We start from the raw sequence: 27,598 nt of genomic DNA on the forward strand, positions 1-27,598 counted from the left end.
GAAGCATCCTAACTCAAGCATCACTGTGCCAGCCCACAGAAAGATGCCTGGCAGGGCTAAGGCATAGCTGATCATCAACATTATTTTTTTTTTTTCAGGCAACTGACAAAGAAAGTGAGAGGACCTGATAATGAAGATGGAAAGATGACTAATTATTTGATTAAATTATGACAGTTCAGGGATATTTTACAGAGGTATTAACAGAAAGAACATGCTTCAGCTTCATTTTACATTAGAGAAATGTCTGGGTAAGGCCACTGAGACTTATCAAAAAAGCCTTAGAGTAGGAGTCAAAGAAGAAAACTGGGAGATGAGGTATTTCCACACTTGATCCTAGGGAAAATAGAGAAATGCAGCTGCAACTGTAATGGATAAAGGAGGACTATGAGCCTAGGTGCCTGAAATGAAGCAAAAATTAATGTAAGTCAAGACTGTAGCCAGGCTCCTGAAGTGATTAGGAAAAAGGTTTATTCCCCTTTTCAACAGAAATATTTAGTGATTTGTCTACCACTGCTGTGAAACAAGAGTGGAGAACTTGAGGTCCTAGAGGCTTGGATTTGGACAAGGTCAGAGATTTCCATCATATTATTTGGAAAGCAAACACTACATGAAAACATCATTAGGAAGACTTTTCCTGCCAGGAGATCAGACAATGACGAGGCTACTATTTTGGAGATGGTTGTCGACAGTGTTTTCCAGGAAATCAAAAGATAAATGCATAGAATACTATTGCTTTAGACAGAGTTTTGAAAGGAAATGAGAATACTATAATAGTCTGATTTTTCTTTTTGGTTTTGTTTTTGGGATTTTTTTTTGTTTTTTTCCAAATCATGGGGGTTTTTTCAGCTACCTGTAGAAATGAGCAAATAACAACTGCATTGAAGGACTCTGCTCTTGAGACTAGGTCAGAACTGAATAGAAAGAAGACTGCATTTCTAGAAGACAATAACTTCTGATTTTTTTTTCATGGTCAAAGGACTGTACTGTCAAGAACATGCCCCTAAAAAGGGGAAATCTTGTTGAAAGCTTCATAGTGTATTATCAATATATAGGGATGCCAGAATATCACATCAAAACGTGCAGGGCAACTCCAAGACAAGAAAAAGTAAGAACACAAACAACATAAGAAGGAAACGAATGCAAATTACTATCAACAGGGTGATTTTCAGCTGTAAATAGCTGAGGAAGGTGAAAAAGTGGTTGTGTTAAATGATTGTAGGATGACAATGAAACACTAAGGATTTTTTCATGTAGAGAAAAGCTCATTCTTAAAATACTTCAAGAAATGGAGACCTCCTCCAGTGCCATCCCACTCTCTGATGTTCAGATCGTATTAATTCAAAGTGAGAAAGAAGTAGAAGAGGCCTCCATAAATGTTCAAGAAATGGAAGAATGAAAGAGTTTTGTTTGATCAAACCCATAAAATAAAACCTCAAAAGATGATAAGACCTTTCTCTGAAAATGTTTCTGGAGAATGAACAGCAGGAGGAGGAAGAGTCACACAGTCATCAGGAGAAAACCCATGTGCAAATACATAGGTACGATACAGATACCAGCAAATGTAGGCTGAAAATTACAGAGGTTGTCCCAAAGTCTTAAATAGTTTAACTATACCTTTCTGTACCTAGGGAAAACAGAAATGCTGTTCACCTTAAAAAGTGGATTTGCTAGCATCCAAGCCCTGGAAACTGTAGTCTTTACTGTTACTTAGACATAAATTTCAATGCCAGAATCAAACTTTTCTTAACAAATATTAGAATGAAATTCAGGATGCAAGTTAGAAATGAAACATCTTATCATCAGTCTTTTTTTTCTTTTGTGAAGATAAACACCTTTCACAATCATAACCAATAGCCTGAATACTCCTGAGGGGTTTTTTAAGTACAGTATAAAGAAAATCTTTAGTGAAAGTGGTCTATCTAAATTATTATATGTACCCGTGCTTTTAAAAACAAACAAACAAACTAACTAACATTTATTTAACTTCTTAAAACATTCATTTCATATGAGTAGAATCACCACTATTTAATTTAATAGTGCTATATTTTCCTTCCAAGCTGATACAAAACGTCAGTAAATCTAACCCAAAAGCTGTATTTTTATAGCTGTTAGGAAGTATTGGACATGCCAGAATAAATAACTTGAGACAGCTCCGCTCTGTGATAACATACACAAGCATTTTGAATATTTTACTAATTCAAATCATATACCAAGTTCCCAGCTAAGAAACTAAGAAACTGAGCAATTGTCTGGACTACTCCATCTGGGTGTTTCGTCATTTTGTCTATATGAGGTCTTTGCCATTTGCCTATGCCAAATATATTAATGCTGTCTTTTGATTATGAAGTCATGAAAACTTTGAAGAAATTTAATTATAATCTGTACTTAGGAGATTAGCATGTTGCTTGTGTATCTGATTTAGTAGAATTACATACAGTATTGATTCTGGAGAATTTCTGTAGAAGGAAGGTTCTACTATATTCAGTGACACCACTGCATTTCTGGTGTCCTTCAGTAATGTTTTTTAATTCAGGAAACCAATGATCTGCCACAAAATCGCACTGTACTGCCTATCCTTTGCTTTCCGTCTCTTTTATTCTCTGCCACAAATAATCCACTTCTAAGGAAAGGCAAAACACTGCTCTCCTCTTATTGTTGAATAAACACATTTCTCTGGTGCCAGTAAATAAGACTGTGGAGAGTGGTGCAGGTTGCTGAAGGCAGGAGGATGGTGCCTTGTACACAGTGCTCGTTATTTCTTTGCTCACTGCTACCAGAAATGACCATGGAGGTTCAGTGACGATCCTTTGCCTCAGAGGGTGTTTCTCAAGGACATGCAGAGCACGAAGCAGTGCTCAGGTGCTGGCAGTCCTGCTGTGTCTGTGCCCCGAGCAGCTGCCACCGAACAGTAAGCCCAGAGCTAAGTGATTTTGTGACCACTGTGCGCAGGAGGGGCAAAGAGAGCAAAGGAGAGGCCAGAGAGGCAGTCTCAGGGTAGGAGAGGAGCAGGTTCGTGATTTCCAGCACCTGTCTCTGACTGCAGAACACGAGCAATGGAAACAGATGTAAGCTACCTCATAGAAACAGCACTAATTTTCTACCTCATCACACCAACGTTATTGAAGTACAATGCTATCAAAAGAGATAAAATTGCCTTAGGTTAAAATGGGTGTCATGCCCTGGAGAATCAGATCTACAGGAATGAAAGGATTTCTTTGTGTAAGGGACATGCTTTGAGGCGTAAAAGATTAGTAACTGCAATTGATGTACTTTCTTGTCATATATTATAATAGCTTCTATTTATTTGTGCTATTTTTAAACAAGCACAGAATTAAACTTGCAATTTTTTATTTTTCAGTGAACTAAGAATCTCAGTGAACAAGACATATCATAAACCTCTAATCCTGAGAATTGCAGACTGGAAATGCCAGACACCATACAAAAATATAACAACAACATGTTATGTCATTGCTTTTTTGTTCAACAAAGTTATATATTATCTGCTACAGGTTTTCCTAAAAAATCTGGAGATCTCTGCAGGCTATTAAAATCATCTAGAGTGAGAAACAAAGTGCTTCTAAAGGTTTCCTTCTGCCCACCATATGTTGTTAGAAAATTGCTTACATACACAGGTAGCATGTATTAGAACACTGCAAAACTGCCAAATATGCTTCAGGTAATCTTCCCGCACACACATAAAAAATGCCAGATTTTGAAAGGGGGTAAATGCATCATACATTAATTTTTCATCTGGTAGGCCAATGGGATTGAGTGAGTAGCCTCCAGCAAATTTGTCCAATAGAGAGAAGGAAAGCATGTGTTTTTGCAGACTAAGAGCTATAAGAACAAATGAGGGAACTACAGGGTGGAAAATATGCTTTAATGCAATATGTATGAAATTTGGTTGGCCTTGGCCAAGCTTCTGGAAAACATATGTGCTATGGATTAGAATAACAACTATGTTCAAGTGACATCTTCAAAAGCACCAAAATATGATGCTTTACTAAAAGCTGATAAGCTTTAAGGTCCTAGATTCCTGAGGAATTAGTGAGAATTAAACATTATGGTTGTTAGGACATCATTCTCCAAGCTCAGCAGGAAGATGAAAATTTTTAGAGAATGAAAAATGTGACACATTGGTTGATCTAATTCATCTTTTCCTCTTTCCCTTTCTCCCAGCATTGCAAATAAGGAGTATAATTCCCCCTTCCCAAAGATATCAACTGTTAATAATTCACTACAATGATTTTGGACATTTTATATTTAAAGTCTGCATACAATCTACTGATTAAATCATATTATGAATAGTTGGATGAATAACTTATTTTAAAAATTACTTTCTCCTGCCACCACAAATTGTACTTTTGCAGCAAATGACTGGACATTTTAATAAGAATGAATGCAATTATTTTTACAGTCAGTGCTCTTTACAGGCTGGTGTACTTAATTTTCATGTAAGAAGTGAGAGGGTATTATTGGAAAGGAGGAATTTTGAAGTTGCTATTTGTGTCTATAATTTAGAGAAAATTACCTTGCCTGGAAAAATAAATAGGCTATGGGAGGAGGGCTTCAGTGAACTCAAGAAGACATCAGTCACTGATTCTTTTTTTTTCCATAACCCCCATGGTGATGTTTTCACTTGTTATTTTATCAATTAAACCACAAAAGAAAAAATAAGAAAGAAAATATGGGCAGAGAAATCCTGACGCAAAGCCAGCAGAGTGGACTCAATTCTTCCTCAGTATACCTGAAATCAGACTAGCAAATTACCTTAATTTTGCATCTTTTCCTCAGGTTTATTATCTCAGATTATTTAATCTGTGTTCTACTTTGTTGTACTTCTATGCATTGTGCTTTGAGCTGCAGTAAGTTGTCCAAATAGAAGGGGTTGTCTGGATCCAGCTGCTTTCCACACACAGCAACTGCAAAAAGTGGGAATCAGTGGAAGTCCGTTTCACCATGTGGCTGTTAGTGGTAATTACTGGAAGTCAGGTGAAACATAATAAAACATAAAAAACATAAAACATAAAAAACCATAAAACATAAAAAATAAAATATAAAACACAAAAAATAAAAAAATCAGGATAAAGATAGACGGCTAAGTGACACATAAGGATCCAAAATCCCAAAGGAAAGCAAAAGGATGTAGGTATTTGTCACTGAAGACCTAAAAAATCCCCTCTTTCAGTTACTCTGTGCTAAGGCCTTTGTGAAATAAGAACTGAGATTACTAAGTTAGATATTTTTGAAAGAAATGTCTCTGATCTGCTTTGACCACAGAATCAGGCAGGTATAAAATCAATGATTGCTGGACTCTGTATGTGCTATACTCATCACTTATGGAAAATCACTGAAAAAAGAAAATGTGATTTACTTCTTAAGGTCATATTGGGCTTAGCCTATAGACCATCAAGCTAGGAAGAGACCTACTAGGAAGAGACTTATTGTATGCCTGCAAACACAGAGTGCAAAAGCAAGGAAGCAAAAGAGCTGTGGTGGTTCTTTGCTTCTACTTCATCATCATTAAACTTGATCTCCTGCCGTGCCCTAACTTAGTTCCTTAATCACTTAATCATGATGTATATCCTCAGTCTCTTCTTTTTACCTGCTCCACAATGTACAATCAAATGAGTATTTCCTGAGAGAAAGAACTGATTCCAGAACCCAATAGTTAGATATAGACCTGACTTACCAAGGTACAAGATTAGAATCTCCTTGAATGAGAGAAGAGATAGGTTGTGGGTCACTCATGTTTTGCATCAGTATTTTAGGGATTTTAACAACAAAGGGGATGGGTGGGAGAGGTGAGGCTTCAGAAATTCGGGTTCTGAGGGTAAAATCCACCATTCTAAAAGGATTTTAATAAGACAGAAAAATTCCCATGATGTAAGTACTTACAACTGTGTATGTGTATGTATTGTGTATGTTGTATATATGTGTGTGTGTGTGTGTGTGTGTGTGTGTCTGTGTTTATGTGTGTTTGTATTGTACCATGATTCTGTTTTGCAGCACAATTTGGTTGAAGTGGAAGCAGGTGAAGTTCCCTAGATGAGTTTTGCCCATGAAGCAACTACTTCTGTTAACTAAAAAGCAACTCCACCCCACACCCCCCAAAAAATAAAAATAAAAATAAAATACCCAAAAAAACACCTAGGAAAAACTATTGGTGTCAGGAAAAGGTATGTAGACAGGCTCCAGCCTGAAAGATAAAGATGTCTTGGAAACAAGAGCTAGTTGAGACAAGCAGTCACACTCACTGACTGCTCATTTCCAGCTGTTTGTCATCCCTCCTTCTATATATATATACTGCCAGTATTTCTTAGCTCAGCGTCCTAAAAACCGCTGGTGCATTTGATGTGACCTATTGACAATGCATTACTGATGCTTTAATTGGCTCAGATGAGCCCTGTGGTTGTGCTGATTCCATCAGCCACAGCAGGTTATCTTTTACACCTCAGTATTTTGAACATTGATAAAATTCTTGGTATTAGATTCCCAGGTAACTCCGTGTGCCTAAATGAGATGCCAGACTCTCCATCAACCCAATTTCACCCAACATTTCTCTGAAATTGATCTTAGGTTATGACCTCATTGAGTAAGTTTCAATCAAGAGTGAATTTTTGTGACGTTCTGTAAAGCTGTGTAAATGAGTATTTATAATGGGAATCATGAAACATCTTTACCTATAACTACACTGCTGGAAGCTGTAATAGTAAAAGAACTTACTATGTTCCATTTCATATTGTATAAGTCATTAGACTGAGGAGTTGGAAGTACAGTTTAATTCCTCTCTCCAAGTACATTAAAGGTTTTTGGTTTTTTTTCGTTCCTTTTACTGATGCTGTTTTACATTTTTGCCCTTAGCATCCAATAAAAACAAAATAAGAGAAAAAGACAGAAGAAATGAAACTGCTGTAGAAAATAACCTCAGAGAACAAGACAACTTCATTTAGAATCTAATAAAATATTTTTGTGAGTGTGGAGTGGAAAGCACTCTGTAATACCAAGTAACTCAAATCTGTTGTGTTGTGAGAAAATGGAAAACCCAGCTGTCATCATGAGAGGGGCCACACTTCATACAACTGATCTGCACCTAGTAACTGCAAAACCAAATTAACTGATAATTAGGAGATGAAGGCACAGTAGCCACTATGTTTGATCAATAATACTCTGCAGGGATCTTCTGTGTTAACATTTTATTAGTCTTTTTTCAGTTTGGTGTTTTTTAGCTGACAACTTTCCTATGAAGCAGTTCCTACTCTGCTCTGATCCAAGTCTGATGTCAGTCTGCCTAGCAGTGCTGGTGCACCCAGATAGTCCTAAAAGCCAAGAATCACTCTCCCTGCCCTATAAAGATTCTTTCAGTTCCTCTGCACGCTCAGGACGTGAATTCTGGTAAACTTAAAATTAATTTACTGCAGTTTCTTTGGTGCACCTGAATTTTTCTTGGGCAGTATACTGGGTTCTAATCAAAAAGAAGCATCTAAAAGATGGCAATAGAAACAGCAATTTCTGACTTTAATAATTTGTGTCACACCTGAGATTTTGTGCTAATACAGAAAGACCTTCAAAAGACAATCAGTCACTGTGCGGGTGCTGCTTAAAGTAAGCCACCAGTAGAATTAATCAACATGCAGATTATGTTATTTGTAATTAAGATGTGCGTTATACATTTTTAATGATCTCCTCCTCTGTAGCAAAGTTGGCGTTTCCCTTTTATTCCTGCCCTCCACTGCAGGTCTAGTTTTTCCATAAGTTACATACAGAGGTGAAAGGAAACTTGAGAGTGTTATTCTCCTTAAATTGAAGTTTTATCCTCAAAGAAAAATAAAAACAGCATTTGATAAAATCAGCATTTGATTTCCTGTTGTATTCGGAACTACACACCTTTTTTTGCCAACTCCAAAGATTTTTGTTAATCTCCTTCTATCCTTGTGAGAGTCTCGGTGGCAACAGACACACATACAAACAATATAGTAGTATTTTTAAATTTTATGGCTGGTTGGTAATTCTTGATTTGGTGGAAAGTTCAGGGAATTACATTCTGATGCTGAGTTTGGGAAAGTCACTGCCATCTCTTTCTTACCAACCAGTCTTGTTTCAAACAAGACAAGGTCCAAACAAAAGCTGACTACTGTATGAGGAAACTGAGCACACTTCATAGCTGTTGCTTTGCAGTTTGTGCCAGGTCACGTCTTTACAAGACAGCAATCTGGGCAGTACAGGGGTTTGCAGCTGAGAACAAGCTGAGTCCCACTGTTCACCAATAGTACACACTCAGCAGTGAGTATTGATCACTTGTGCCTATGATTTACCTTTATCTTGTTTCCTTTCCATGTCTTTTTAACTAGTAACAGCTGTCAGATCATTCTCACCCCTCCAATGTCCTTGGTAAAGAGAGAAACAGGAACAAACAGGTGTGTCTTGCCTCACAGCTTTCAGGAGACAAAACTTGACTTTCCGGCACTTGTGAGAGCCTTGGGGAAAAGGTTTGAGCCCACCCAGCTGAGCAGATGTGCAGCAGCAGCAGCTGAGGAGCACAGTTCCCAGTAGCTCCTCCAGCTGCAATTGTTACCCATTAGTGAGCAGCAGCAGCAGTGTTGTTCCGTCACTGTGCTGGATCTAACCACAGGCCTTCTGCTCCTTTCCCAGAAATTATTCCTTATATCCTGCCAGTCAGTCTCAGCCTTCTACTTTATTAATTACTGGCTCAGCTGTAAGTCCTTCCACATGCCCACTCTGGGAGTAATGGTCCGTGAGAAGTCTCATTAGTCTCCCGTGTGGACTGCCCTCACTGCCAGATCCCTCAGAGGGAAGAGAGCAACTGTTAGCTAAAAGCTGCTTTCCTTCCTCACACAGGTGACACATGGCAGGACAAGTAAACATGGAGCAATGGGAAAAAGCGAAGCCATCTCTTCCCAGGACTTTCTTTGCAGACTGACGAGGTGGTAAACGCCATTAGCATGGCGTTACTTAATACCACTTCTGAGCACTGCGCCTGTGTCCTTCCCTGTTTACTTTCATCCTCAATTTCCCTAGAGGCAGCTAAAAAATTCCATTCAACATTGTAACTCTGCTATTCTGAGACTGGTAAGAAGTTACACTAAGGCACAGTTCTCTGCTTCTAGCAATGAGAATCTAATGAACTAACTCACTAATCCTGAAAAGGTGTGGACACTATGTTTGTATGTGGTGAGTCTGTGAATCTATTGGCAATGTCTCTCTGCACAAAATAAGTTTAGAATCATAGAGTCTGAGAATCACTTATGTTGAAAAAGAGCTTTAAAGTCATCAGGCCCAACCCTTAACCCAGCACAGACAGTCCACCACTAAACCACGTCCCTGAGTGCCACATCAACATGTCTTTTAAATCCCGTAAGAAATGGCTACTCAACCACTGCTCTGAACAATTTTTGACAATGCTTTCCATGAATAAATTATTTTAAATATCCAATCTAAATCTACTCTGGCACAACTTGGGGCTGTTTCTTCTTGTTCTGTCTCTTGTGACTTGGGAAAGAAATCAACCCTCACCTTGATAAAACCTCCTTTTGGGTTGCTGTAGAGAGAGAGAAGGTCACTTCTGATCCTGCTTTTTTCCAGGCTAAACAACCACTGCCCCCTTAGCTACTCCTCACCAGACTTGTGCTCCAGACCCTTCCCCAACTCCGTTGCCCTTCTCTGGACACACTCCAGCCCCTCAATGTCCTTCTTGCAGTGCGGGACCCAAAGCTGAACACAGGATTTGAGTTGTGGCTTCACCAGTGCCCAGTACAGGGGACAGTCACTGCCCTGGTCCGGCTGGCCACAGTATTGCTGATAAAAGCCAGGGTGTCCTGGCCTCCTTGACCAGTTGGGCACTGTGCTGGCTCATGTTCAGCCACTGTTGTCCAGCATGCCCATGTTGTTTTCCACCAGGCAGTATTCCAGCCATTCTCCCCCAGCCTGTACTGCTGCCTGGGGTAGTTGCCACCCAATGGCAGGACCCAGCACTTGACAGTGTTGAATCTCATGATAGGCTTCAACCTATCAATCCAGCCTGTCCAAATCTCTTTGCAGATCCTTTGTGCCCTCCAGTAGAACAACACTGCAGACCAACTTGATGTCATCAGCAAACTGAGTGAGGGTGCACTTGATTTCTTCCTCCAGATTTTTAATTAATGTAAAGATAAAGGTTCATAGCTCTCTGTGACATGAGGGTCCACAAATTTGTTCGCAGTGAAACATGGATCTGAGATGAATGGCAGACTCATTGCTAACAGAGCCAACTTCCTTATGTCCTTCAGATCTGCTGTAAGAATTACACCTTTTCTGCCTGTCTCACTAGCCTTGTTTCTGACATGGCTGTGAATACCTAGAGACATGCACACATGCCAAATGACACAGGCAGAAAATGGAGCAGAATAGAACCATATCAGACTGTGGGTAGTTTTTTGTTTGTTTGTTTTTTTTTTCTCTGCCACATTCTGTATGTCCACACTGAAAGTTCTGAATTTCCATTTTAATTATTTTTATCTCTGCAGATATACACTCACACATCGCAGGGTGGCATTATGCAAGATTGAAAATGACAGTGACAAGCTGTACAATCCTGGGGGTGATGATTTGGAGTTATTTTCATGGTATTATGTGAAATCACTACAATAAAACAGTCCATACAATGCACTCTAATCACCTCCTTACCACGCTATTAAATCCTGTAACTGAAATTTCCTTGCATTTCTGCTGAGAACTAATGCAGCATGAAGATTGAATTATCTCATGTCCATTTAAAGATAACTCTTTAGGTCACTAAAATGGGCTAAGCCACAATGAAATAGCTGCACCATAATTTAGCTTGGAAAGGACAAAGAGAATGTTTGTATTTTGGGCACATGTCTACAGCAAGAAGCCCATTTCTTCCTTCACCTTAAAACACATGCACCCAGAGGATGGCTGGGCATGGGAGCAGGCTCCCCAGGGAAGGGCTCACAGTATAAGGCTGACAGAGTTCAGTGTTTGGATAATGATTTCAGGATCATAGCATGCCTCTTCGAGAGGGTCAGGAGTTGGACTTTGCCGATGGTCTCTGTGAGACTTTTCCCTGTCAGGATATTCTATAAATCTGTGACTCTATACACAGCGAGGGACACACCAGTGTGCACACACGGAGCCACAGCATCACACAGAGCCAGGAAGGCAGGGAGCTGTGATCTCAGTCGGTGCAGGAATGCATGGATACCCCTGTGCACACACATCCAGCCATGCCACAGAGGTGTGTCCTGCACCCAGCCATGCACACACAGCTGACTGCAGGCACAGAAAAGCATGAAATTAAAAGAAGGGCAGCAGACACTCCCAAATTTAAAATTCATTGCTTACTCTTTTAAATCTAGTAGGAATTCATTTTATGTGTTGGACAAAACTGTTCCTATTCTTTTTTTTATTTTTTAAACTGAGGTCGAGCTAGATGGAGGGAAATTGCAAGTGTCCTAAGCTCACACTGAAGATATGGAGACGGATGAAATGATGAAATATTAAACTCATTAATTTCAACAAGGATTTAATATGTGACCTCTTTACATTTAAAATTTTCCTATAGGAAATTATAAGAAAAGAATAGCTGAAGGCTGAGTCCTATGCCTACATATTCTCCACTCATCTTTTCCTGTTCTGTTTCCTAAAAGAATAACCACACTGACACAGCCTCTCCAACAGGAGCTAGGAGAAGAGAAATGTACTAAAAATACTGCTCCTGCCACACAGCATTTCCCCCACCAATCTTATTTCCGAACAGTGGCAGCTTCCAGCCATTCTTTGTTTAATAGCTGGTGATTTGGAGTCATATGGGAGTATTTGAAATATTTTACAGTGAATCTTTCTGCTGATGGAAAGATCCTTCATGATAAATCTTTTTCATCATGTTGCCAATGCTTATGTGAAATATATAACCATTAATGAATAATTCCCCTATCTACATGCAAAATAATTGGGTGAATAATTTATAACAAATAATTTAAAATGTGTGCCCACATTCTACTTGCATATTATCCACAAATACTTTTTAATTGTCTGAGATTAATTCCTCATTCAGTGTAACTTACTATAATTACAGAAACCTGATATAAAGTATATTAAATCAGTATAAAGTATTTCATTGAATTCTATGAACTCTAGATTAGACCTACAGTTATTAGTCTGTAGATAAATCAGAAGTTCAATAAAAGTACCTGCAGTCATAATTTTCTAATTCTTCTGACTAGAAATCTTTCATTGCTTTGTTTGGATATGCACCTAGGGAAATGGATATGCACCTAGGGAAACAAATATACTGCAGACATCCAGCCTCACATTTAACTGTACATTACTCAAGTGCTTTTAAAGATGCCATCAGGCCATTTTTTATCTATTTAGGCATCTAAATATCTCTCTTACATAGTTCTTCAAATAACTCTAAATCCTATCACACTATGCATATTTCACTAGCTCTCAGCTTCTCTTGCCTGAGGCACTGGAATAAGTTTTGTTCCCAAACTAAGGTATTAAAAAGCCTGCAATAAAAGACCAAACAATTCAAGACAAGTAAAGGGAAATTCCTTATTAAAATTCTCATATGCTGTGATTTTAGCTGATTCCAATCCAAAGGCAGGGCAAAAAGACTAATACAACAGACAATTCATGACTGACATTCTATTCAACCCCCAACAGTGAAAGTCAAAGCTCTTGTCTTGCCAATATAAATCGCCATTTTTCCAATCCAGAAAATGCTACCAAGAAAAAGAAAAAAAAAAAACACCCAAAATTCAAAGCTGCCTTTTCCCCATGTATAGTAGATTTTGTTTCTGTTTCTTTGAATTAATAATTCTGCTTTCTCTTTTATTTTGCCTTAAGCAGTCATCTGGCTTCAAAGAACTGCTGTGTTTGCTTTAACTCCTCTGCAGTAGAAAATACCTTATTACTGTAATGAGCTAATGGTTTAAAACAGGGCACTTCTAAGCTTAATGGAGGCTCATTAAGTATTCATTCATTAGACAATGCTGTTTGTGATAAATATACCATTAAGTCACTATAATGCACACTGTCAACTACCAGCATGAAGGGAAAGGCATGTGGGCCAGTAGCATCTGTATTGCACTGTCTTGAACTCTTCTGCCTTAAAATATTGCTGTCACAAATTTTCCTGTCTTGAGACAAATGATTTGTAATCTCTGCAGGCTGATGTTGCTTGATTTCCATTGCAGGTATTTGGTGTGCATTGGGCTTCTGCAAAGAGGTTGTCCTTGTTATCCTGAGTGGGGTTTGTTGACACATTTCCTTACATAAAGCCAGATCCTCAAATGAGATGGGAACAGATCAGGGAGATCAGAAATTACACTCATCAGAAATAGTGGGATCAGTGGAAACTGGAATGATTTGGGCTACTCCCTTTTTGTATTCCAGACTCTGGTTTTGGTAGCCTATATTAAGATCACTCGAGATAAAACCGTGTGTGGTGTGTGTTTGTGTAGTTCCATCCTATACAATTGCTACTGCCAGTAACAAGTTATAGTTTTTTACTGAGTTTGCAAGGCCTCAATAGTGAGGGCTACCAGACTTGTTCTGCCTGAACCTGGTCAGCCTGCAACTCCATTAGTTTAGCCGTGACAGCAATTTGTTTAATTTAGGGGTGTCTGGGGCTAAATTCCTTTGGTTTTGTTATCTTTGTAAAGTATGACAATAGTTTTATACAGATAGCAGAAAGAAGCAATTATCAAAGATGATGTTTAGAGAAATACAGGTTTGCTGTGAAAGGGGACATCTTGTGAAGAAGATGTCCCCCATTAGGGATGACACAGAGGGGTGCAGACATGGGATAATAAGAGATGGGGCACAGCCTGACACTGGCTTTGTAACCCCATAGTTATAAAAAACACGCAAAAGATCAGTCAAATAATGCAGTCATGGGGTTGGTTAAAAATAGGCTTTAGGGATAAAAAATAGAGGAATACTCTCTAGTGCATGTAAAAGGCATCAGCTACTGTAAATTGAGATATGATGAGGGATAACAGAATAGTGTAAAAAGAACATTATAAAAGGTATAAAAGTATGTTAAAATAAAAAAAAAAAAAGTAAAATGTATTGCAGAGTGAAAAAGCACAAACATTAAATATTTCCTTTCTTCCTGGTGAAAAAATACAGGTGCTGACAACTCATTCACCCCACTCCCCAGTGGAATTGGGGAGCTTAGGGCTTGGAGGAACAACAGAAAGAACACCAGGAAAAGAGAGTGTATAGCAACTAGAAATTACTGTATTTGTTTATTGTTATTATTATTGTTGTTTTTGTTGTTGTAGTAACATTTTCTGTATTTTCTTCTCTATGTATAGTATTTACATCAGAACTAACAATGCTAAATTGCATAATAGACTGCTAAGACTTCAATTATACTAGTAAAAAATTCTTGGCTCTTACTCTGTTAATAGGTATTTGAGCATGACTAGGGCATTGTCTCTAGGGATGTCAGTGCCTGAGCTGTCTTTTTCTACATCACATCTCCTAGTGTGCAAAATCCTGTTGGGAAATAACTGATTCCATGAAAACAGTTATTCATATTTTTCAGACCAGTGTCCTTACAGCCAATGGTGGATGTGGGACTTTCTCTTCTGCAGACAGGGGCCAAATCAGTATTTCTTTATTGCCCAGTGTACCAGCAAGGTGTGCATTGCTGTTAAAAACCAAATCCATCAAGATGTAGCTGTTCACTGGGGCATCCCTCAATGCTGAAATCATGCATTATCAAAAACAGCCGTATGACTGAGAAAAACAGTGACCTCTTCTTGGTTTGAGTTATATAGAATCTGTTCTGCACTGAGAAGGGTTTATTTGTTCTAAGAGCTGTAATGTGTTTTTGATGTTGCATCAGCTTAAAGCTGGATCTTATTCTTTATGACAAACTCCCTGATCATCTATCAGACACTTGGTTCAGCTCATACATGGGCTTAAGCTTCGAGTTGGACAGCTGTGTCCCAAAAGAGTAGAGACATATCTGAACCCAGCACACTCCTGTCCAGTCAGTACAGATGCAATTACCTGGAGTTGACTGAAAGGGAGAAGTGGAAGCCTTGCTTTGACACTGCAGACATGTAAGCTGGGTTATTTTATATGACATAAAGGTTTAACAATAAATTCTCTTGCCCTGCCTCACCTCTGCCCTGTTCCTACCCTCCTGTGCACCTAGTCCATCCTTGCAGTTCATTTCCCCCCTCACACAGCCACCTGCCTGAAGGTTAGTGCAGGGCTGTGCCAGTTGCACAGCCTGTGCTCTCTATTAGCAGGACCTTTGCAGACAGGGCTGGTATGCGTAGCACAAGCACTTCTCTAGCTCAGGCAGAGGGGGGAAATGACCCTGGGATCAAAGTGGTTGTGATTTTATCCCTTCTGTCTCTGTGCAGCTCCTGAGGGTTAAATCTGAATGCACGTGACAATTCCAAAGGAATTACAGCATTTTAATTTGCATAACATCTATTTCTTTGGATCTGAAGCACAGACTTTCAAAGCCATGTATGAAGGATGAAATTGCTGAGTAACAGGGATGAATTTGTTCTAATGCTGCTTGAAATTCTTTGAAGTTCAGGCAAGTAAAAGCCAGACAAGCAAAGCACGATGCTATGGAATTAGTCAAAATAAACCTTGAATACTTTCTTCTAGTTGATTTCTTAGAACTCTTTTTTAACTTGTTGTTTTCTTGGGTTTTAGCTAAATGGCTGCTGTTAGGAAATACATTAAGTATTTCCATGATGGCCTGAACAGGTACCTCAGTATTACTGTGGTAAGCAAACATATTTTGCAAGCAGAAGATTTTCTTATTTTCTTTGCTCATTCTTTTAGTCCAGTGAAACATACAGCAGGCTTTTGTACTAACACAGAAAGGACAAAGGAATAGAGTAGGTAATGACCTATTTTTGTCTTTTCTGGATGCTCTCTTGCTATAGCCAAAAAACATTTTCTGAGGTACAAGTTAATTATTACCTCAGACCCATTCTGCTTCCCTCCTGGTTGTGTTCTAGACCATCTAACTGCATCTCCTTCTGCGCCTGCCTCTTCTCCACCAGCCAGATGTAAATGTAATTGATCCAAACTGCAGAAGCAAATTAATGAATTACATATTTGTGCTTGTCCCGCCCTAAAACACCCTGAGCAAAGTCCAATGTGTACATTTTTTCCCAAGTTCAATGGTCTGATGTAATATTTCAGACCAGCTTCAATGGTCTGATGTAACATTTCATCCAAACTGAAGATCTCAGTCAATGACCATGAACAAAAAGCTCACCACGTGAAATTGAATTACGTGACTGAAACTCTTCCCCTCCCCCCTGATTTATCTTCTTCTTGTGCTCATGATTTTACTTATATTTCTTTTTACTTAGTGTTAAATTCACCCAACTTCTTGCAACTGATTGATTTTCCAAGTGTCTCTTTTGTGGATCGCATACTGATATATTTTGGAAATCATTAAAAAGAGAATCAAAACAAAAATTAATCACACACTTATAATCATGTAAGTTTGCTGCTGCATAAACTTTTGTTTTAACCTATATATTTCACGGGCTTAAAGTCAAAATCCAGGCTTTTCTGCCTTCCATCCCAGTGCATGGATTATAGCATGCATGGATCCCTCTATTTATATATAATTTTATGATATATGGTGCTTATGATAAAGGACTCAAGTGAAATAACTAAACCTATGTCAAGTAAGACTAATGTTGAATCCAAACCAATATCTCAAAAGCAAGTGGCTCACTAAAAGTGAAGAGACAGAAACTCTTCTCTATGAAACAGTCTTAAGTAAAATCAAATCCAGTATAATCCTCTTACTAATATTTGACAGTTCAGTCATGTTTCTCCCAAAAGAAGGAACTTACTTATTTTAAGCTCCCTGAGAGACAATTTACATAATGATGATCTTCTCATAGAACTAGACTGATTTACCCTTTAAAACAAGTATCTTCATAAGCAGTGTTTGAAACAGGTGTTTACATGCTTGTTTCCAGTCTATTGAGGCTTGCAGCAGAATGAGCTCCTCCTCTGCATATATTTCTGCCCCAACTCAAATGCTCTCAGTCTCAAAACACAGCTGTACTCTTTAATATGCCATTGCCCAGTGATCAGTCCCATATAACCTACTGCTGCAGATCTGTGGAGAGAAAGACAAGGCTGCACGATTCTGACTACCCAGAAAGAATTTGTGAACTTTCCTTAGAAAAGAATCACAAGAGTCTTTCTCTGCTTCTGAAGAAATATTAATTCATTCAATCAATGTAATGATGTCTATAGTCCTTAAATGTTGTTTAAATGATTCTTCATCCATAAAGGAAAAAAAGATTAAAAAGAAGAGATGGTGGTAGGAAAATAAAGAGAGAAGATTAAAGCTTTGATGACACAGTCAATAGCAATTAGATATGGAAAGACCGATTATATCTAATTACCCACCTTCTTTCCTGTACTCACTATGTGCTATAGTTCTCTACTCTGTGACTATGTTGACTTATAAACTACAGTTAGTTTTAGAGCCACTAAATGAAGGTTTCTCAACAAGGTTTCCTGTCTCTGTAGCTATGTGCATTTGCGCACAAGAAGTGGTCTGTAGCCTTGCATAAATGTGTCAACAAGGGATGGTAAAAACTGTGGTTTCTATGCCTCATGTCTTCAGGCACATGCTATTTTTGTGCTCCCTATGCACTGGCCCTCAAATCAGAAGATATTCCTTGTCAGATGGAAAAGGGAAGGAGGAAGAGCAGAAGCACTTCAAACCTTTATCCTCAGGTATTACAGCATTTATAAGAATCAGACCATGATCATCTTACTTAGTATGACTGGTACTATTTTTTTTAATGCTGAGACTAGCTTGAAATCATGTGAAGTCTTTTAACCTTCTGAAAAATTCTACGACAGCCCTTAAAGGTGCTGAAACCTAAGCAGCTCCCACTGGCTTTCCTTTCAGATCATGTATCAATTCCAGATGAACTTGCAAGGGTGCCCAAATATTGCGCTTGTAGTTGCAAGGGTAGGCTCCATCTTCACCTAATAAAAGGATAGACTGAGCAGCTGCACATTTGTTCCTATGTCAGATACACAGACTTGCGTGGGCTGTAACAGGCAATATCCGTGGTAAATCTGTGTCTAGAATCAGATGTCTTTGGCAAGACCCTTAACTATAGATCCCGCTGAACAAGGTGGCTCTGTCACTTGTGCTAGAGACTTCATGTGCAGCAATGGCCATTTCTGGGATTTAGCGTTTGCTGTCATGGGCACTTGGGACAGATAAACAATCAAGGTGGTTTTTATACTGCTCCAGAGCATGAAGTAAAATTGGTGAAACTGTCAATGTGCATGATTCCAATTAGGTGCCTTGCTGAGGAATTATAGCAATTTTTGCTGGCTCTGAATTGAGACCATTCTGTGTTGACCTCCTTGTCTCTGTGCTACTTAACTATTCCACTTAGGATGACTATTGTTCTTCACTGTTCTTCCCTGTCCTCAAGGGAGGTGTTACCTTGGTGATTTAAAAAAAAAAAAAAAAAAAAAAAAAAAAAAAAAAAGAGGTGTTTTCAGCTGCTTCCATTCATTAGCATTTAGACACAATCATTTAGCAAGAGTACATCTGAGTGTGCCTGTGCACACCTGTTTCAGCTGCCTGCAGGGGCACAGTGTTTGACACAAAAGGGCCTTTACACTCCATGTTCTAGGCTTGCTTCAGTGACGCTTACACACATGAAGAAATAATTTCAGAAATTAAAATGTGGGAATGAAAAATGTTTTGTGTAGAAAATTATATTTTCTCACACTAACACATTTCAGTGGCATTTAATATAGATGGCTGTGCTAGTTTTGGCTGTGGCAGAGTTAATTTTTCTCCATAGTAGCCAGGATGAGACTATGTTTTGGATTTGTGCTGAAAATGGTGTTGATAATACAGAAAAGGTTTTGTCATTGCTGAGCAGCTTTTGCAGAATGTCAAGGCCCTCTCATGCTGCCACACTGGTGAGGTGGCTGGGGGAACATGGGAAGTTGGGAGGAGACACAACTGGGACAGATGACCCCAACTGACCAAAGGATATTGCATACCTTGGGATACCATGCACTGTCTTTATCCGACCTCATGAGTTTTCTCACTTTCTCACTCCCTCACATGGGGCTGAGTTGGCATTAAACTCCAAGCCTGTGGGGAAGTATTAGGACTCTGCAGAGATGTATGTGAACAGTAGTACCCATATAATTGATGACATCCATTGAGAACTCTCAAACTGTCTAAGGGAATATCTTCTGTCAGGGTACTATCTTCCCTTGGCAGTTCAAAACCACTCCAAACACAGAACTTTTATTTTTTTGAGGAAAAAATTGATCCTTATGAATAAGATGTACTCTATTTATGTTGTACATTCTGTCAGCTTATATTTAACTGTGTGACATCCATGTTAGCAGCAAAGTGAGTCTGACAAAATTGTTCTACTTGAGATGGAAAGAATGATCTGGTTCTGCACATAAGCTACCAGTCTGCTTTAGAATTGTTATTTGAAAAATAAATATTGCAAAGAAAATTGATTTCTTATTTCTTCTCCTACAAGAGTACAAGGATATAATCTCTATAGTACTTCATACACTTGATTTGATTTTTTCAAAGCTCTCTCTAGCATATACCTCTTACCTAGCAAAGGAATTTAGTGCTTTTGATTGCAATATATTCTCTGTTTTAAAAAATCCAAAAACAAAAAAAAAAAAAATACCCAATGCATTACAGAAAATGAGAATGGAATATTTTCTCATTTAAAAAGTGCATAAATACACTAACAATTTCCATCCGGAAAAAGCATTAAAAATAGTCAGTAACTTAGCTTCCTTCTCTTAGACAAATTTATATGTGGATCTAAAAAAAGACATAATTATTTTAAAAAGTGCCATGTAGTGAGGAAAAATTAGTAAGACATGTTGAATTATAAGATAATTTTCAGAGCAGAACTGTCATTGATACATGATATTGCGCTAATATAATTGGATCAATGTTATTTAAAAGGTTTGAAAGATTTCACTTAGATTTGTATTTTCATGCATGAAGAGGCTATTTAAAGACTTGTCTGTTTTGGAAAGCTTGTCTTTCTGTGCCTTATTCCAGAGTTCCTACTCAAAGACTTTGAAAACATGTTTTTTTTGCCCTATCACACTGTCATTTTTATTCATTTCTCCTCTACTCTCAGTTCATTTCCATCAATGGAAAGCATGATGGCCCTCCCCAACAAGACATTTAATGAGATCATGATTTCTATAATTAGCAATGGATCAGCCCTAAAACAGGACATGCAAAAGTTAAAAGCAGTTGACTTGTATATACTGTTTTCACTTTAGAAATAGACCAGTCCAAGATTCATCACACAAATTTTAATCACGTAAGCAAACCATAAGATTAAGATATCCCAGGCACTGGTATTTGGTAGAAATATCCTAGACATTGTAGGCATCACTAGACAATGACAAGACTCTGGTACCTTCAGAGGGTGGATCATTCCTCCTAAGACCTGAGGTTTTTTCTGAGTGTACATATTTGGTTTCTCTAATATGCAAACATCTTGTTCAAACTACTCTACATTGAACACAGAACAACGGCTCTCACAGACTCATCATCTCCATCAGCCACATACATGATATGTGACAAATCCAGGCCTTGATGTTTCAGGAGGCACATCTGTAAAAGACTACTTAAAAGGAGAGATGATTAATGGTAAACTCTAGAAATAAGCATGTGAAGGCATCTGAACATCCCTAACTTTCAAACCATAGCTGAAGAAATTCCCTGTAAGACTTTACTGGTAAATCTGAGCAGTGTTCCAGATCCAGGACAAGAAATTACAGACTTCTTCTTGGTGTTAAAAATATCACTTTCTCTTTTGCTTCTTAAGATGTTTCAGAATCCAAGTGATTGTTGCTACTGAAGAACTCAGAAAATAGGCAGGAGGCAGATATTTTTCTGTATTTTAACAGAGAATGTGAGATGACATAGTATACATTATTTAACACACAACAGCTAAATGAAAATAATGCATACAGTATATTCCTGAGTCTTTTTCATTCCTTTTTATGAAATTTTTTATTTAAACTTTGAAAATTAAATTCTAATCAGAGTCTTAACCGTGACAATGACTGAGCTCACATATGGAAATAGACACACATATGTTGCTGCATGTCAGAAGTCCTTTCAAAGTTAAGGACAAGAAAACAATGTAATTCTGCATTTATAGAAAATGCACCTGAAACAGAAATAAAAAAAACCAAAGCAAAACAAAACAAAATCTGCAGCAACAAATTATAAATTACCTCAAGGAGAGAATTAAGACCTTATAGCTGGCAGAACAAGAGATAGAGAGCCAGAGGAAGAAATTTTAGAAGCTGTTAGGACATTTAGAAGATGATATTAAAATAGCAGTCTAGACAAGTGTCTGGGAAAGCATTGAGCAGAGCCAAACAAAGGAGGCATGCGTGCTTGTGGCTCCTGCAAGGTGGTTAGGATGGAATGAGTGATACCACATGGGAAAACAGTGGTGAAATCTAGTGGGATGCTCAAAGAGAGCAGGAGAGCTGAGGTCTGACACAGAATACAGGGCAGGGCAGCCAAGTTGCAAGGGTTATTAGAGGTTTCATGTCAGAGGAAGGCAAAAGGATGAGGGAGAAGACCTGAGCCATCACACAGTGGAGTTGTTTACATACAGCTTAATTAGCACAAGGACTTCTACAAATCTGAAGGAAACACTTCACTTCTGGGCTTGTTCTCATACCAAGGTTATCACACTGTGATGTGCTACATAAAATTAGCTGTAAAGAGTAAGCTTGCCTGAGGTCCCATTCTGCTCTCTCCAGCAGAATTTGTTACTCCTGTCAAGCTGACTAAAGATTATCCTCCTTTCCCCAAGCTTTTCCTTGTGTTTTCTTATCTAGCCTTTCACAATCCCAGGGTTGCACAGGTGCCATACATAATCTCCTGTGTCATCAGGAAACAGCACTGCAGGGTTCCATTTAAGTGGCACAAGCTGTTGTCCTCCATTGCTGCAGCCTTATAACAATAAAAAGACAATTATAGATATTGTGAGACTGCTAATGACTGCACCTTGGAAGGCAGAAAAAATTAATAGTGACTTAAGTCATCTGGAGTTATGATAGCTTGAAGGTGAAAGTTTGAAGATTGATGCTTAAGATATAGCCATGCTTCCCAAATGAATGGAATTTTTATATATATTATATATATTATATATAAAAATATAATATATATTATATATATTATAACAGCATAATGTAATATATATATAATATACAATATATGTATTAATGTTATATTTTATTATACTATATTATATAGAGCATCTATTATATTATAAATATATAATATATAATATATAATATATAATACATAATATATAATATATAATATATATAATCTAGATAATAAGATATATTATATATATTAGATATAATAAATATAAATTTATATATTATATATTATACATAATTTATATATATATATATATAAACAATATTTTGTTATATATATATTTTTATGAGGAATTTAATCAAATTGTTCTTGTCTAAATTTTCTAGATGTGTGCCCTTGTTTTGGGGTGCAACTCAGATGAAAGACTACTGTACCTCTTTTGATATTGTGGCTGATTGATCAAGCAGCTACAGCGAAGCACAAAACTGGAAATACATAGACATTAGTTGCATTAGCTGTCACAACCGTTGTTGCTGTTTTTCTTGTAACTGCAAACTATGCAGAAAGATCATAGTTACTCACATAAAATCACTGGCATAACCCAAAAACCGTTAGTCTTCACCTTCACAATATTGACAGATTTATTGTGTGCAGTCTTCAGATCAACTTCCCACATGTTGAATCATCACTTCAAGATTATGATTGTAGTGTGAAGCAGAAATTTCATATTAGCTTCACACTGTGTCTTCATATGTCTTTACGTAATTATTAAATTTAGCTCATCAAAGAAATAGTGAGACCTCAGTCACCCTTTAAATAATTGATCTTATATATTGCACATTGTGCTGTGTCTTCAAAAAGAAACTGAATCCAGATTAAATGAATAAATAAAAAATAACACCAATCAACTGATCATGAAAGCCCCACTTCAGGTTAATGTGTGCTCAGAGAATTGAGTCCTTCTTTCTTCAAATGCCATTGGAATTTGCACATACTAATTATTAAAAAGTGCCTGCCACAGTGGCAGTATAAAATACCTAGTTCTGTCTCTAGGCAGTGGTCTAGTGTGAGAATACTGATGCTGATTTCAGAAAGGATCTAAACATTGTTTTAGAACCCACTGTAGGTCTTCGTGCTGCTGGAGACACTTAGGAGAGAAGGGTCACACACTGGACTTCAGGACAGGATGACGGAAATCATTTTCCATCCCAAAAAGCTCAAACTAAAGGTGTGAATGAATTATCATTATTATTTGGATTTTTGACAGTGTAAGTGAAAATCCTACTGAAAGATTTTTTCTTTATGCAAGACCATCCTATATTCCCTTGGTACTCCCATACTCTAAAACTAAGGATTTTTATTTTTCTTTCATGACCTATAACAACCATCTATTTCCCTCAGTAAAGGACATGCAGAATGTTGAATAGGTGCACGGGCATATAAGATTTTTTTCATCATAATTTCCTCCAGTATAAATCATAATAAAATAGATGAAGGGAATCCTTATGTTAATATTGCCCTGTTTGATACGGGCAAGGTCAGAATTTGTATGGTTTATCTATTTCATGAATGCTGTGCTTGTCAATTAAAACTGCCTGTAGGCAGCTTTAGCCTGTGCACCTGACAGAAAAGCAGATTTGCTTACATTGTAGCCATGAATTGATTCATTTTCCTTGACTTTTATTAACTATTTCCTCTTCTGCTCATCTCTCAGGAGCTTACTAAGCAAAAATTTCCTGTGTCTACTGCATCTCAAAATTTAAAGAATATTTATTTCTGCTGGATTATATATTGTAATCATGCATGTTCAGACCAGTCTTTGAATGAATTGATTAATTTTCATCCTTCTGGAATCTCAGTCCTGAGGCTGTGTTCATGTATAATCAAGCTTTTTCAATTTGTGGAAACAGTGATTTTATACAGTCTATAGATATGCAATCACTGTATATGGAGAAAAAAATCATCAACACATTATCTAAAATCAGCAAGGACCAGCAGACTTCTCTAGAATTCAGAATACAAATCTAATTTTGATTAATTTTCTAGAAGACCAGTGTCTCCCTGTTGGCTACAGAGGGAACATAGAAAGATCAGTTTTCTATTTTTGGCATCTAATCTATATACCTAAAACAAGGTGATGTGATTACCCTCTGAAACCTGAATTCATCTACCATAAATTAGCCATCTGGATGTTTTAAATGATTAAGTACAATCCATGATTCACACTGCCTATCCTCAGCTCTCAATCAGCATCAGCATCTGCTCTTCATCCAGATTTAGGCAAGTGAAAGTTTGCACCATAGATGCCTAAGCTCCTTAATTTGTTCACCTGCAGAACCTTTCCACCTCTGCCCAAATTAGACACCCAGCCTTTATTCAAGCCCAGTTCTATTAATCCCCTTAAGGGCAGCTGTCAAAATCCTAAAACTCCCTAAATGTGAGGTAGCTCTTAATTCTTGCTGAACCTCAGACCTACATAAATACCCAGTAAGGGAGGTCTCAGACAGAACAGACACTCACTGTGCTGTACTTAACCCTGACCTCCTCCTGCCTTCTCGACCTTGGCGTTAATAGGCCATGAAATCAGAGAGGCAGAAGAGGTAGTGAGCCAATAGAGGGATATTTTTTTTCCCCTAGGAAAAAACCTTCTCTGAGCAACTGTCCATGCAGCAGATAAGATGACTTTTGCATTTTGATTGGCTCCTTTTTTTTTCTTCACATGATTAGACACAGACATAAGTTTCCCAGAGAAGCTCTGTTTTGCCCATGGCAGAGAGATTGAAACTAAATGATCTTTAAGGTCCCTGCCAATCCAAACTATTCTATGAATCCCTAATTCTTTTATGGGCCTTGAGATTACTGCATTTTGACACTGGTAGTGCAAAATTCCAGTATTCATTTATCTTTGGTAATATTCAGTCATCTAGTGTTAGAGTATGATGAGTAATTAGTGACTTGCCTTTTTTAATGCCCAGTCTAAAACAAGGAAGATCCGGGGTGAGAGATGGGTCTTTGTAATTTGCTAAAGGAGAAGAGAAGAACATTTTTAATCACAAAAATCTTTTTGCTGGCCTTCAGCTGCCATCTGCACAGGTCAGACAAAAAGCCAGATGGCCCATTCAATATGAAAACCTTCTGGTCCAAAGTATTGAAGTGGCTAAAGAGGGGAACTGGCTGTTTGGGCTGGAGAAGTGGCAGCAAAACAAAAACCTTCAGGAGCTGATCTATTACCCTTTGGCCATCTGACTTAGGAGAAGTGAATCTAGCCCTGCATTCATGTAAGCTCTGTCTGATTATTTCTGGACTGATCAATTCCTATAAAATTTAATCTGACAAGTCTTAGGAATGCGAGACTATTATGTCACAAAGTCTCATAGCAGTATGCATGACAGCAGTTGGAGGGATCCAATTAAATAATAAAATTCAGGTGTGTGGTAAAGCAGAACACACTCCATCACACTTCTGTGAAACTCATTGTTATGGAAATGTGAATAGAGATCTTCATATCTCATCTACAGAAAGAAAAAAAAAAAAACAAACTAAAACAAACAAAACAAAACTTTAAAAGTATGTCACAAATAAAGATCCTGGAAAATAACTTTTTGTTCTTGCCTTATCCTTAGAGCATACTTATGATAAGGGATTTCAGGTTATGAGATGACTGTGTTTTGAAGTTACATTATGTTTAGCACACAGACAATAAGAGCATAGCTCTGTTACAAGGCAAAAAACCTCCAGATGCACAGTTTTAATACAGTACATTTACATTTACCACTATCCCAACAGAAAAGATAGCTCCTAAAACTAAATAAAATTACCTTGATTTTGATAGATATAAGGAACTCTTTTTATTTCAGGAAGAGATGCAACTATATGGTATTCAGCCAGCATAATCTAGATGTAATGTGACAGATGTGGAGAATGAGGGCATGATTATAACAGCAAAACTCTTCATGCTGAAGTTGATAAAGTTACCTGAATAAACTTTCCATAAAAAAAAATTACCTGGTAGCAAAACACTACACAGATCTTTCTGAATCCTTGAGACCCTTTGTCTGGATATTGCCACTTTAAATTATGGTAATATTTACGTAAAATGCTACCTAAAACATTGGTTGCATTCTTATTCTCTTTTATGAGCATCAGCTTGTTTACTGGATTTTTTCCTGTGAGATAAAAAGCATAACCTTTTTTGCATGGTAGGAACAATCCTTGGGGGGAGTGACCCCTTCAGAACCATTAGGTTAAAGCTGCTCATTTATGCAATCTGAGTTAGCATTACTTTCTTTTTCTATAAAAATCTGATTTTTAAAAAAAAATCAGGTTTTTTTTTTCCCCCTCATCAGATTTATCCTCTCTTCTGTGATCAGAGAGAATTTATACTTTCTTAACAACTTCTTTAAGAAACATGGTTCCCACTATCCAAAATCATATCCTAAGGAGAAGACCAGCAGACTGTTGTGCCTGAGGTTGTGCTCTCAATGAAAGAAAATGTGTGGAGTACTCTCTATCTGCAAGATATGCAACATTTTTTGATCTTAGTATCTGTTTAAGTTCCTCATTACCTGATTTACGTTCAATCACCTTCACTTTTTATAATTGCCTCATTTGTCTGTGAGGAAAGAAAAAATACATTAAATTGTCCCTTGGCATTAAGCTATCTTGATGGAATCAAATTAGTATCTGTGTTTGTCATCTTGAGGGTTAAATACATGGAAAGATAAGGGAGTTTTAGTCAGAGAAAAATTATGTGCTTCAATTTATTTGACCCACATATTGTTGTTCATAATAGTGTCAAGGTAGTGAGGAAAAGGAAGTGTTTGAACGTTGAGGCATTGTGTATAAGGCTAGAAAGTTCTAAAACGGTAGTTAGTGGCTCAAAAAGATGCTTATATAGAGAGAGAGATATGTAAAATAAAGTTTATTTGAATTAATGTTTCTTATTATTTGAAGTTCATCAAATCATGAGCCATGAAAACTTAATGAAATGCCTTTTTCTGAGTACTGGAACTAAAACAGGGACAAAATAGGAAAGAAGTGCAAACCGTACTGAGTGGTCTTGTGAGCACTAAAGCTTCCATGACTCAAGAGAAACTTGCTTTATGGTGGGAACTAAAAGAAGCACTTCCAAAGATAGTTAGACATTTATTAAGACTGAGGACTATGCAATTCATCCAAACTCAAACAGCTAGTGACAAAGGACTGAAGGGAAGTTAAACTCTTCTATTTTGCTCTGGCTGCTAGGCAAATTCCTACAGAATTATGCTGGAAATTTGCAGCCCAGAATTCAGAGTGAAAGCACAGCCAATTAGATAAGCAATATAAAAATGCTGGTATGACTAAATTATGTCTTGATCATGCTGTGAAACCAGGAACAGTGTTCAT

This window comes from Onychostruthus taczanowskii, unplaced genomic scaffold, assembly GCF_017590055.1.
Source record: "Onychostruthus taczanowskii isolate IOZ18803 unplaced genomic scaffold, ASM1759005v1 scaffold54, whole genome shotgun sequence".
NCBI lineage: Eukaryota > Metazoa > Chordata > Aves > Passeriformes > Passeridae > Onychostruthus > Onychostruthus taczanowskii.